This window comes from Acomys russatus, chromosome X (genome assembly GCF_903995435.1).
Source record: "Acomys russatus chromosome X, mAcoRus1.1, whole genome shotgun sequence".
NCBI classification, from domain to species: Eukaryota; Metazoa; Chordata; class Mammalia; order Rodentia; family Muridae; genus Acomys; species Acomys russatus.
The window spans coordinates 105,282,760-105,297,040 of record NC_067169.1 but is presented as its reverse complement, the minus strand read 5'-3'; the positions used below and the strand labels follow the sequence as shown (position 1 = coordinate 105,297,040).

General features: G+C 39.6%; 1 protein-coding gene across 3 annotated transcripts in view; it reads left to right on the top strand.

Annotated features, from left to right (window-relative positions):
* The window catches only part of Hs6st2 (heparan sulfate 6-O-sulfotransferase 2), a 286,621-nt gene that overhangs the window by 247,500 nt on the left and 24,840 nt on the right, over positions 1-14,281 (top strand). The gene's annotated exons all lie outside the window — the stretch shown is intronic.

Here is a 14,281-nt window from a genome sequence, read left to right as displayed (position 1 = left end):
TCATTTATTCATAGCCATTCAACGAAGGTGTGCGGAATGCTTTGTGTGCTCCTGACAGTGAGAATAAAAAGGACAGTATCTATGTAGGTGATACTGGTGTAAGGAAGAAGGAGGGGGAAGAAACACCAGAAGATAATTTTGCAAATATGAAGGATAATGACGTATGTCTAGAAAAACAATGCAAGCTTTGTACTAAGATGTTCAAAGACTAAATAAGCAGCATGCATGGTTTGCACCATGCATGGAGATCTGTGTTTTGAGATTTGGAGTTGAATTAGAAGAGTCTGGAAAGCCATTTCATAAATTTCCTGGTTCAAATACATTTACATTTTAAGCTAGCATGCACAATTTCCTATGTCTTTTTTGTATAGTCAGAACTTGTATTGGTTGGATAGTCATATCTTTAAGATGGTTCCAGAAGACAGCTTTGGCTAATCTCTCTGCAGAACATGGCATTCTGAACTGGTGTGTCCCCTTGGAGATATGATGCCTTCAGTTAGGCAGTTCCCTCGCCAAATAGCTGCACCTGTTTTGTGAACAATTGAGCTTTTCTTATGGGCTCTCTTTCCCAATGATCTGAGGCTTTATGTTTGCCTGCATCTAGAAGATGAAAGATACTGTCATCACAGCAGAAGCTTTAATTGCATTATCAGATATGTCACAACAAGCACAAAGCTTTGCAATGGAAGGTGGATTTGTAATGGTCATATACTTTATGTATTCAGTACCGATACTAAATACTGTGCTTTGAATACTCTGCTATTCAATTCCCAAGGTGAATCGTCAACCGGCTCTGCATTCCCTTTCTTTTTCACCTCCTAAATACCATTTCAGTTTTACATGTAAAGGTAGCCTAGCCACGAAAATATAAAAGGTGGTGGCAAAGATATGAGATGGACTCTCTGAACAGTTAGAATTCATTTCAGTTATTTATTGCCAAGCATCTCAGTCAAAATGCTGTATAAGTTATGGAGGCATGGAATTGACGTACACATTTTCACACAGTTGAAGCCTTTGAAATTAGTCCCACTCCATTGTTACTGTACACTCTCAGTTCACAATGTTGCACTGGAGAGTTGCTTTAACTCCAGACGTGTAGAAATGATAGACCCTGTCTGGGTTCCTTTATTCATACCTGCCACGTTGACGAATCCATAGTGCAATTTCCATTCATTAGACCCTCGTGGATAATCATGGATGTTTGTGATTTACTGATGCACTTCCAAAGGAACATTGTTGGTTTCCTTGGACTTTGAAGGCGCCCACTCTTTTACCTACTAACTGAGGACTCTCTTGGTGTCACCTAAGGAGTAGCTGGTGTAATGTGTGTGAAGCTGATGCAGAGGAAGCATGCTGAACACTATACCCGGGCTATTCACAATAGGAGGCCGGAAGAAATGCATGCTCAAGTACATGGCCACCATCTTCTGTCACAGCGACTATGTTTGGATCCTTCCTAAGCTTTTGCGTTCTGAAACAAATGTCTTTTAACTTGCCATACACGTGTCTTACAGATTAAACCACTCCCTCTTAACTTCTCTTTAAATTAGAAAGTTTTCAGGTTCCTTCTTGATGGTTGTGTGAACCAGATTCCTTTGTATAATAGTCTTTCACTTATCTCTCCCTCCCCCTCTTTTTTTTTGTTTTTTGTTTTGTTTGTTTTTTTTTTGAGAGGTGGAATTTTTTTCTTGTTCTGTCACTGCATGTTTTCTCTGCCGGAGGCTATCTTTGTCCTCAGGAGCAGTGCTAGCATTCCATGGCTGTGATAAGACACTTCGGGGTCTTCTTCGCACCTTGTAGAATACTGTCTATCAAAGTTTAGGCATTCTGCTCTGTGGTTCAGAGAAAAGTGTTCTATATACTTCCTGCTGAGTTGTCCTTGCACTTCCTTGGTTGCAGGGTGTGTGTTGGTAGCAACAGCCAGCATGGAAGGCACCATTCTGCTGGGCTTTCTGGCATTATTTGATCTAATGACAGTAAGATACATAGCTACAGAGTAGTTTTTAGTTTCTCTGTCTATTTTTGAGGCTAGATATCAGCTACAAGAAAGTGTATCTCTGAAAAGAAGCCAGCTTTTCTAGTCTCTGAAGAAACATAAAATGCAAAAGTCAAGCTGTGTCAAGTTTGCCTCATAGCAAATATTAATACTCTGCATGTGTCACTTATACGCTTATGGGCCAGCCTATCTATGTTTCATGTGGTACATTTCTCATCATTAATCTTCACCCACACAAAGCTCACAAAGTGGACACTATTATTATTACTGCTGTTTTATAAATGAAGAAATGGAGACTCAGGTGATAATAATATTTCCATTTTAGATCTATAAATGAACAGTTTTTGCAAAGACCATTTTTTACTCAAGTCCTAGAAGTTATTTGTGTGTGTGTGTGTGTGTGTGTGTGTGTGTGTGTGTGTGTGCGTGTGAGAGAGAGAGAGAGAGAGAGAGAGAGAGAGAGAGAGAGAGAGAGAGAGGAGAGAAACCTACTTTGTACCACTGTGTGCTATATCCTGGGGCCACATGAATAAAAATAAAGTGTCCAGTAAAGACCAAGGAGCTTACAGCCTTTGCAAATGAAACTGTGGATGGGATGTGTTATTTAAATGATACAATGAAATAATCACAGGGTGTGACTGGAGTTACCTTTGACCAATGCAGTAATTGGGGCACAGAAGCCAAGTCATGTGGAGATACTGGTGAAATAACTTCTAACCTCTTTAATGTTATCAATATTCCCCTTTCAAATAGCATGGCTAAGTCAAGAACAGAGAAAACGCAAGTTGTAGGGCTAGGGTAGTGACTCAGTGGGTAGAGCACTTTTTCTGCAAATGTAAGGACTTGAGTTCAAATTCCCCTTGCCAGCACAGAGTATGGTGTGCATTTGCCTATAACTTTAATGTTAGGGGGCTGAAACAAGTGGGCCAGGAGCTTGAGCTTGCTAGCTAGCCAAGCTAAGTGAAACTGAAAAGGTAAGCTTCGGGTTCTGTCTCAAGGGAAAAAGACAGGGAGCAATAAAGACACATCACACTCTCCTCTTGCCATCACGTGTCTGCATGAACATGTTCATCTGCACATGCACGCGTAGGCTACTCATCCACTTGCCCGCCCTCCCTTTCTCCACAGAGAAGATGCATGATGGATAGGTGGGTCAGAGAAGCTGGAGTTGTGGAGTAGGTCAAAGCATGAGCAATGACTCCTGACTTCTCATCCACTTAGAGCCTACTGAGATCCAATGAAGCATCGTCAGTGAGGAGCTCAGGAAACCTCCAGCTTGGAAGTTGTGTCAATTCTGCTTGCTCTGTTGCATTGCCTGGATCTGAAGCTGGGCAGCCAACCTTCTGTTTCAGGGAGGAACAGATGGAGTGGGATATGTTTGAGCAGCAGAGCCAGACCACCCTGGCAATGACTTTCAGCGAGGACCAAGCAATTTCTTCAGTGTTGACAGTGAGTCAGATTGACAAGACAGAGACAGAAATCAGAACAGAGCCATAGCTTTTAAATCAAATGGTGTAATGTAAAACAGTGTAAGTTTTATAGGTGCTGATGACCCATGATCAACCAGGCCAGGCCACGGCGCTGAGCCTCACATAGGGTTCCTTTTTGGAATGTAAACACATTACTCTGGCCAACACAGCAGTCCACAGTCACTTTACCTCCCACTGGATCATCTGAAGGAGGCATTGACACTCTCAAGGCTGAATATGCAAAACCGCCACCAGAAGCTTTCAACGTGTTCAATTTTGCATATTTGTTTTGATTTCTTGAGATCCAGTCGTAGTTTGTTGCTCGGTCTTGTCTTTTTTTTTTTTTTTTTCACTTTTTAAAATAAATTTTTTATTAATTTATTCTTGTTACATCTCAATGGTTATCCCATCCCTTGTATCCTCCCATTCTTCCCTCCCTCCCATTTTCCCCTTACTCCCCTCCCCTCATAAGTCCTTTACTCCTTTGGATTAATGGCATCTGTCACCATGTTTTCAAAGTGCATATTTTGTATTAGACTATTTTCATTCTTTACATGAGACCAGTTCTTTTGCTGGACAGATTGCAGATAAAGACACCACCATTAAAGAAAGGACAATCCATTCTCCTGAGCTTCATATCTACTTAGTAGCAGATGGCAGCCTAGAACCCTGGTCTTCTAATGCTCTCCCCCGTACCCCACGCCCAACCATGAACAATGTCATTCTCCCAGAGAACATCACTTCTGCTCCTGGCCTCTCTTGACCTCTGATATCAAACAATATGCTTTACTCTCCATATTCACTGATGCACATGGGTTAGGAGTGCAGTGAAAAAGGAGAGTTTGGGAAAAAAAACAGAAGTATTTTGCTTTATAAAAAAAATATAGCAGTAGGGGTAATGAAAGGGAAAAGCTCGCACTTCTCCAGTTCATTTCTCTCTGTGTTTGGAGAGCTGCCCTTTCTACAAACGTATGTTGAAACCGTCTGAAGATTAGTATTGCTTTGTCAGGGATACAATAATTAGGATGTACAGATCACCACAGATGTCTTCTCTCAACTCAAACAACCAATGATACTGGGCATTTCTATGTAGAGACATAGATGGTCCTCAACTTATAATAAGGTTTATGTCCTGATAAACCCAGCAAAAGTTGAAAAATATCGTGCTGAAATATATTTAAATGCTAATGAGCTAGCTCAGTCAGTAAAGTGCTCACCATATAAACATAACAGCATACCATAGAAGAAAGCTGAGCACAGTGGTAAGCCTGTGTGATCCCAGAACAGTGTTTGCTTACATGGACATCCTGTGGCTCACTGGCTAGCCAGCTTAACCTTCCTGATAAGATCCAGGCCAGTAACAGACCTTTGGCCTCCACACTCACATGCTCACACATGTGTGTACACATTCTTAGCAAGCTGACAGAGACAGATTGGGAGTTTGAAGTCAGCCTGGGCTACATAACAGAACCCCGTCTCAAAAAATGTACTTAATACATTGTTCTGTATTGAATGTGAAACACGAGCCCTCCCCCATGCTGCTGTGTTTGAACATTTGGGCCCTAGCTACTGGCACTGTTCTGAGAGGTTGTGGAACTTGTTACATGTGCCTGATGCAGGAGTAGGGCCAGAAGTATCAACCATCTCTGTTTTTAACCCGTATTCTTTGCTTACTGAACTAGCAGATATTAGAATGAAATAATCTATATGCTCCTGCCACTCCTGACTAACCGAGGCTGCCAGCCACTATGCCTTCTTTGTCTTTCTAGACTGTATTTCCTGAAGTACAACAGTAAGAGTGACTGATTTTGTGTGTGTGTGTGTGTGTGTGTGTGTGTGTGTGTGTGTGTGTGTGTACACACCCAGTATACCCAATGTAGTGTATATCATCCAGGAGTATCCACTTAAATTAGATTGTGTGCAGCTGAGATGATACTAGAAGTAATTTAATCTCAGCTTGAGGTATTTTCACATAAGCTAAGACTATGGAAAGGTATGGACCAACTCCCATTTTATGTTTTGTTTTGTTTTGTTTTTCAAGACACGGTTTCTCTGTGTAACAACCCTGGCTGTCCTGGACTCACTTTGTAGACCAGGATGGCCTCGAACTCACAGAGATCCGCCTGCCTCTGCTTCCCGAGTGCTGGGATTAAAGGCATGTGCCACCACACCCAGCTTCCAACTCTCATTTTAAATGCTCCTTTTTTTCTTGATATAAGCTCTTACTATGTAGCCCAGGGTGGTCTGGAGCTTGCTATGTAGATCAGGCTGGCCTTGATCTCATAGAGATCTGCCTTCCTCTGCCTCCTTAGTGCTGGGGCTAAAGGTACCCACCACCTTACCTGGCTCAAATACTCTTGAAGGCCATGAATATTAAAAGTTAGGGCAGATTAACCAACCATGGCACCTGGTAAGTGATATAATAAATGTTTTATTAAGTAAAGTACTTGCTTAGATGCATTAAACTAGAAGAAGGGAAGAACAGTTACATGATAGGGTGACAAAGTTCAATTTTGCTCATGTCACAAATCTGCCTGGGACTGACCCTAATAGCAGATGCCACAGGATGACAGACTACAACCTGGACTTGCTGAAAGTTTTGTCACAGAGTTTTGTATTTACTCAGCAGCATCTGGTTGGGAGCAGAGTGGAGCATGTGTTTGGTTGGCAGGAGCCAAATAGAAATGCTTTCTTGCCTTAGGAAGAAGTGATGGCTTGCTTGCTCTGCAGGGACTCACTCCTATGGGGTTTTTATCTTTGGTCTAGTTGTGTACATGTTTATGGTAGAGATAAATGTGTGTTATATAGCATAATTGTCCTTTCTTTTCATTGAGGCACATGTGCTTGTTCTGAGCAAGTAATCTGTGAATGCTTCTGAACTCAGAGCTTTGCCTATGTGTGTTCATTCTTTCACCTCAAAATTGTGGTATATTAGCATTATCAACTATTCAACTTTTAATATGATTTGGTACTTTTAGGTGTCAATGGTATCAGTAGTGCCCTTTGCTTGGCTATTAGACCAATACCACAAAACTCATACAAAACCAAAATATTAAACTGATTGCTCAATTCCTCCCTCCCTCCTCATTACTTCTGTATTGGAAAGGGAAAAGCAGCTCCTAAGTCGACATGTACAGCACAAATTCCTTTGTAGCTTGACCTCTTCTGCAGCCAGGATACTGTGAGACTTTTGGTTAAAACAAAAATTCTGATTTATCCTAGAAAACGCACTTAGTAATAAGGCAGGAAACCCAAATAAGCCATTTTTAAAAAGATTTGCAGTAGCCAGGGACAAATAGCATAGGCTTACCATACTTTGATGCTTTGATGTTTAACCTGAGGCTAAGCAGCTGCAGCACATGCCTGTTCAAATACTTCTTTCAATATATTAATCAGGCAGCCTTGTGTATTCATGAAAAATATCATCTCTGGAGTCAGATAGACCTGGATTGGAATCCTGGCTCTCCTGCTTCATAACTTTATATGTACCTCACTGGGATGCTGCAAGGATTAAATCTCCTAATCTGAGTGGAGCTTTCATAGTGCTTGGCACATGGCAAGTGTTCACTAAATGTCAACTAGTGATTATGTCTGTTTCTTCTGCCAGTGTACTGCATCTGGGGACAATGTGACCTGGCCAACGGGATTATGGCCAGTAGAATTTTGATGAGCTCTGGTTGGTTCAGCTCATTTGTTTATCTACCTTGCCAAGCTCTTGAAATGGGGCAACAGTAACCTCACCACTACCATATGCACAGTACAGTTTGGATAAGAGAACTAATGAGTAACACAGCCAGAAAGAGCATTTGCTATCAAGTTCCCATACCACTCCATGAGGTATAGTATATGCACTAAATGTAAGTGCCCCTCCCAATGAGTGCCTGTCAGTACTAGTCCTAATTGTGTCTCTTGGGGATACTGTGTTCTGCTGATTGACCCTTGGAAAGCAGCATCTACTTTTTTGTGTGTGTCTGCCACCCAACACAAGCCTTCCAAATTCAAGGAGTCAATGTGCTGCTGCTCTCTGGAATAAGGGTCCTTCAGGTCTTTTCAAGCTAATGGAATTACGGATGTTACCGGAGAAGTATCAGTGAATGCTTCTGGAACAAATATTAGTTTTCAGACAACTGGCCAGTGGGGTGCAGCCTACTATGGCTTGCAGTACTGAGATAACATGCAAACAAAGAGTGAAAGTGGCATGTCATCTAGATCAGTATTATGAAGCCAATGTTGACTAACAATCTGAAATGTTGGATGATTTTAAAACCAAGCAGAAGTTTTTAAAGCTGAAAGCCAGTTCATCAATATTCATCTTTTCTGAATGCTCTGATTTCATATCTAAAAAGAAATCCTTCCCTGACTCAAAGTTAGAAATGTTCACCCCTGTATTTCTTCTCAAAATTTTGTAGTTTTGTCCTTTATGTTTAAACTAACTATTCAGTTGAAATTAAATTTTTGTATGGGAATGGGGAAAGTTTTAGTTTACATATTGTTCTTTTTTATTAATTTTTTATTTTTACGTATACATTTCCATTATTACACATATATACAATAAACTACCTATAGCAAGAAGAACCATGAGACAATCAGGAATTATATAAATGTTACATTCTTAGTGTTTGTGCTATTTGTATTTGGCAGCCTTGAAGAAAACATCTTTCCTATCTTGGTGCGTCTAAAATTCTGAAAGTAAATCCATATCTATCATATCTCATCATTATCAACTTAAAACATCTATCTAGACATAAAAACAGCTTAACTCCTAAACAACTAAGCTTAATTGTAAAACTAAACTACCTGGTCTTCAACCCCATCAGAGACTTGAGAAGGAATAAACTTTATTACCTGAATATACCAGAAGTGCAAGTTAACAGCTTCCCAAATGAGAAGATGACAGAGACAGTTTTCTACCTAAACAGTCACTCTAAACTCTCTATAATGTTGGAGCATCATATTCAGCCTTCTTGTTCAGTATATATGACAGATATATTTGTGAGGCAGGAACTATTGAAGACTTGATTACCCTGTCTTGGCAGAGTTTGGCCGTCAACTCTGCCTACATCCAAGCTTGCCTTTTTTTAGGCAAAATTCTATCTGTGGTAGGAATGAGGACATTTTGGCCAGTGGCTTGTTTGCTACATTTGAAGCCATCTCCATGAGGAGGATCTTTGATTCTCATCATCCTCTTGAGGTAGGCTGAGGTGTTGTCAGGAGTTTATCTGTCTCATTGTCAATGAATCTTTAAAATAATTTTTAAAAAGTCGGTATGTCTCTGAAGTTCTTGAAGACCTTATCTATTTTGTCTTATTGATGTATAGAATTATATCTATCTGTCATACCTAAGATGTATATTCTTGTGGTAAAAATAGACTAGCCGTTGACATGACCATGGTTTGACCAATTAACACTTAACTTGTATAACTTACTCATCCTAAACAGCCTGTAATAGCACTTTCAAAGTATTGGAAGTAAACCTTGTAATATAATTGAATTATATGGGTACAATGCCTCATATTAGAGTATATAATGTGTGTGAAGAATAATCTTACATTTGAATTGTATACCATTGTATCTAAAATTAAACTTAGCTTACATCTATAAACAAAATTCTGTACCACTGAATTAAAAATACCCTTGTCGAGTTCTACATTAAAACTGGAGAAGACACATTGGAAGACTTCTCGGTGTGAAGATAACACGAGGAGAATCACAGCAGCAGCCAGAAGCACAAGTTCTGTATTTGGTGCTGAACAAAGTCGGTCCCGGACCATAGGCAGCCAACAGACACTGTGCTCAACAAAGTCAGTTCCGGACCATAGGCAGCCAACGGACAGTGTCTCTCATTCCTTTTCTATCATTACCATGTCCAAGTTAGGGCAGTGACCAGGGTGCAGAGTTGTGCGCTGTTCCTACCTAAAAGCTCCGGGGTCTCTTTGAATTTTATTTCTATCGGGTTCCTGCTATTGCTTTACTTTCTATCACAGGAAGAAAATATTAATTCTTCCATCTTGATTCCTAACTTTATCATCTAATGTGAGCAAATGTACCTTTATAAGAAAGAACATGCTTCTCAGCATAGAACAGGAAATATTCAAGACAGCTGGGAAGTGTAAGCAAAGAATGGGTCAAAAGAAAACATGTGCATAACACATATGGAAAATAGATATGTGACTCTTCAATCAAATACCACTCAACTCCAAGGGAAAGAAAATTCAAAACGTACTGCTTCCCTTCAAATCCTCATCACATGCATTCTGTAATGCAGCTTCCAGAACATTTCATGAAAACATTCCCCAGGACTGATGTTCCTCAGAATAACTATTTCTAAGTAATAATAACATTGGAAGTACAAGAGATGCTGCACCTTTTTAAAGCATAATTTCAAAGCACAGACTACTGATTCAAGGAAAAGTTGTACATAAATATCATTTTTATTTTCTACATATTGATAGAATACCAATAGCATATTACATGGAAACTTACTGAGATGCTCTTACAATTATGTAAAATAGTTGATATGAAAATAAATAGCATGAATTAAAAAAATAAAAAATAAAAATACCCTTTTGAGTGACAATTATGGCAGTAAGTTGAGTAGATTCACTAATCTACTTTTTGTTCTATCTTCCCTATATATTTCTATATTCCCCCTAATTTACATATTGTATTAAGTATTTTCTTATTGCTGTGAAAAACATCATGACAAAGATTGAATTCTGAAATAATTTGACTTCTGGGTCCAGAGGGAGAGTCCCTAATGATGGAGGAGGCATGGCATAGGTAACAAGAGCAGCAGCAGGAGGCAGAGAGGTCACATGTCCACCCCTATATAGGAAGAAGAGAGAGTGAGCTGGATGTGAAATGAGCAGCAAGGCTGTGCTTCCTAGAGGATCCATAACCTCTCCAGAGAGAGCCACCAGCTGGGAAGCAATTGTCCAAACATCTGAGCCTATAGGGGGCATTAGTCATGTCCACCTCACATATAGATATCTGGTTGTCTGGGTATCATCTTTTTTTTTTTCATCAAACTACCTTGGCACCCCTGTAGAAATTCAGCTGTCCTGGTTCTAGATTCTCAATTCTACTCCATTGAATGATATGCTTATGCATATGCTGATACTGTAATGTATTGATTGCTGTAGCTTTATAATAAGTCTGCAAATCAGCTGATGTGAGCCCAGCAACTTCATTCTTCCTTTGCACAGTTGTTTTTGCTATTATAGTTTCTTTCTGTTGCTATATAATTTCTAGGAACATCCTATATGATTATACTCCACTTTGAAAATTCTACTAGGATTTTGGCATGGAGTACCTTAAATCTGTGTAGGAACTTTAGGAAGAACAGACCTTTCAACAACATTGAGTCTACATGAATTCTGTCAATTTACTTAGGTCTGTTAATTTTCTATGATTTTCAGGGTCCACAGTTTTCCTATCTTTTGTCAGGTAAATCTTTAAGAAATTCATTGCCTTTTCTTGTAGTGCCTGAGATTTAAATTAGGGTCTGATGTGTGCTAACCCAGTGCTCTACTACAAAGCTACATCCTCAGCCCCAATTGCTTCATACTTTTCTTTTACTGTGTAATTGTTCATTTCAAGTATATGGAAGTAAGGTCGATTTTTGTCTATTAATTTTGTATGCTAAAAATTTGCTAAGGTCACTAATCCTGAGAGTTCTTTCCTTTGTAGATTTTGTTGGATGCTCTACACAGGGCACTATGTTATCTGTGAAAAATGACTGATTTTTCCTTTCCAATAAGACTCTTTCTTGCATTACTGCAATGGTTTTCTAATCGTGGTCTATTACATTGTTCAGAAGATCTGAGTTTTTTTCATGTGTAAATTCTCTCCCATTTAACTTTATTTAAGATAAACACATATAACAATGGAGAGATGGTTGAACAGTGGAAATATCGTTAGGAGATCCTATTTGTGGGACAGAATAGTTTAATCTTAGCTACATCACACATCAATATTAGAGTCTCAGACCACTGTATTGGAGACTTTATTATAAGGAAGTAGATCCTTTCTGGGGGACAAGGCAAAAAACAAAAGAAAAAGGAAGGAAGAACTCCTACAGCCCATAGAAGCACATACAATCCTCTAATTTCATTCTCTCACTTGCATTTCCTCTTTCTACCTCCTCCCCATCACCACAACATACAACGGTTCAAATGACAAATACTGAAACTAGATTGCTACTTCGAAGGTCGGAACACTACCTTGTGAAAAGTATTTCATTCCTCTGTGTATTTCCTTCTTCACCTGTAAAAATGAGAACACTTTATTAATTACTTTTTTGCTGTGAGCAAACAGCAGACAAGAAACAGTGTAAGGGGCAGGGAGAATTTATTTTACAGTTCAAAACATAGGGAATGCATGGTCTGAGCATGAGGTAGCTGGACACATTGGGTCACAAATAGGACTGAGATCATGGGACTGGGCTATAAAATCTTAAGGCTTGTTCCCAGTGACCTGCTTTCTCCAAAAACATTGCCACCAGTGGAGACTAAGTATTCAAATACACGAACCCATGGGAAATAGTTTATACTCAATGATGACATCAGATACTAGCAGTGCCTACTGTATAAGGTTTCCTTTTTTTTTTTTTTCTGAGTGCATACAAGGTATGGAGTACCATTCTGGAGATTCAGAAGAGGATTAACTCCATAGTATTCTTTGCCATTTTGCCCATTCTAGTGGATGGATGTGGTCACTGAACAAATAATTACACATTGAAATGATAGCATATGCCTGCAGTCCCTACCCTTAGGAGCTTGAGGTACAGGAATTCCAAGTTCAAAGCTAGCTTGTGCTACATAGTAAGATCCTGTCTCGAAAGAGAGGGATGAGGGGAAGGAAAGGAAAAACAAATGTGGATGTGCGGTATTTCAAAAAAGAGGGGAAAAAAGTGATGAAAGGACATAAGGAATGGACAGAGCAAAAATCTGTATATTAGCCAGGCAGTGGTGGTGCATGCCTTCAATCCCTACACTCAGGAGGCAGAGACAGGTGGATCTCTGTGAGTTTGAGGCCAGCGTGGTCTACAAAGTGAGCTCCAGGACAGTCAAGAAACCCTATCTTGAAAACAAACAAACAAACAAACAAATGAACAAAAATCTGTAGATTCAGTTTAAGTGCTTGTGTGAACCCTCACTAAAAGATAATATATGAAAGGATTGAATTATGTAAATGAATTTGTACACTGTCCTTCTTTCATTTCTGTTACTGTGATAAATGTCCTGACACAAAGCAACCCACAGAGAAGAGGGTGCTTTTAGTTTATAATTCCAGGTTGTAGTCCCTCACTGTGGGGGAAGTTACTGCAGAAACTTCAAGCAGCTGGCCACATCAAAAACACAATGAAGAGTGAGACCAGGTTATCTCAAGATAACAATTAAAGCTAACCACCTCATGCATATAAAACAATTTGAAAAGAATCTCATTTATCAGAAAGTATGTCAATGCTTGGTTCCTTGTAATTTGTTGAGTGTTTTCAGAGTCAAGCACTGTGCAACAGTCTTTGCATATTTTCCCTTTGCATATTTCCCTTGCTTGCTCACTAGAATAAGCCTATAGAGTAAGACCTATTAGTTTTTGTAATGAAGAAATCCAAAGTTATATAGTTTATAGGTGATAGAGCCAAAACTCACACCATATTCTGTGCTTGACCCCTGAGTATAAGCTCATCTTTTCTTACTGTAGACACACTTCATACTTAGGCAGTGTATTAGGACCAAAGTTTCAAAATTACTTAGAAGACTGGTCCTGCTAATGGTGGCCTTAGAGCGAGTAGGAAGCTCTGAAGGAACTGAAGTGAATCGTTCTAGCTCATCTTCCACTTGAGAGTAAGACTTGCCTTTCTTGGTATTCTATCAACATCTGGCTAGGACACTTTCCTTACTATATGGATGATGTGCAAGCATCCCAAGAAATGGAGAGGACAGAGATAAAGCAACGTGATTGGTCATTGGTTACAACATCATTAAATATACCTTGAGTTTTCAGGATGATAGCTTGCCAAAGTTTAAACAAAAAAGAAATATGAATGAAGACACAGTTCAGTGAGGAGTAAATGAGATGTTTTGCCTGGGAAGTGCTATGAAATTCAGGCCACAATTTGTTTATGCCTGCTTGAAGTAGCATTTGCACTGGATAATCAAGATACCAAATGCATCTGAAGAATACATAATTATTGTACTTGTGCCTAGCATATCTGATGGTAAGGATAATTGGAGAAGAACATCCTATTTGAGCTGAGGTTATAGTTCAGTTGGTATAGTGCCTGTCTAGCCTCCATAGAGCATACCCATAATCCTAGCACTCAGTAGGTAGAAGCAGGAGGATCAGAAGTCCATGGTCAGCCTTGACCACATAGCAAATTGGAGGCTAGCCTGGGTTATATGAGACCCTGCTACCCTTCCCCATAAAAAGAGAGACGGTATATCATGTTGCTTGAACGATATATTTATGTGATCACTCACAACATACTATATTGAGACATTTAAATAGGGTTGAAAGAAGGACTGTATTATTTAATCAGAGTAAACATCTGCCATCTCCTAACCAGATAATAACCAAGAAGAAGGGTATGAAGGTTACAGCCCGGGCTGTTCTTGCCCCAGCAGCCCAGAGACAGGAGATGCCTTTCCCTTCCTCCCTTCCACATGCTCTTTAAAACAAAAAGAGAAAGCCCCTCCCCCAATGTGGTCAAATTGTTCTGCCTGGATGGAAGGGACCTGATGGATAGGTGATGAGACTCCAAATTCGAGCCTGCATACAAACTGAACTTGAAATACTTAGAAGAAACAAAATG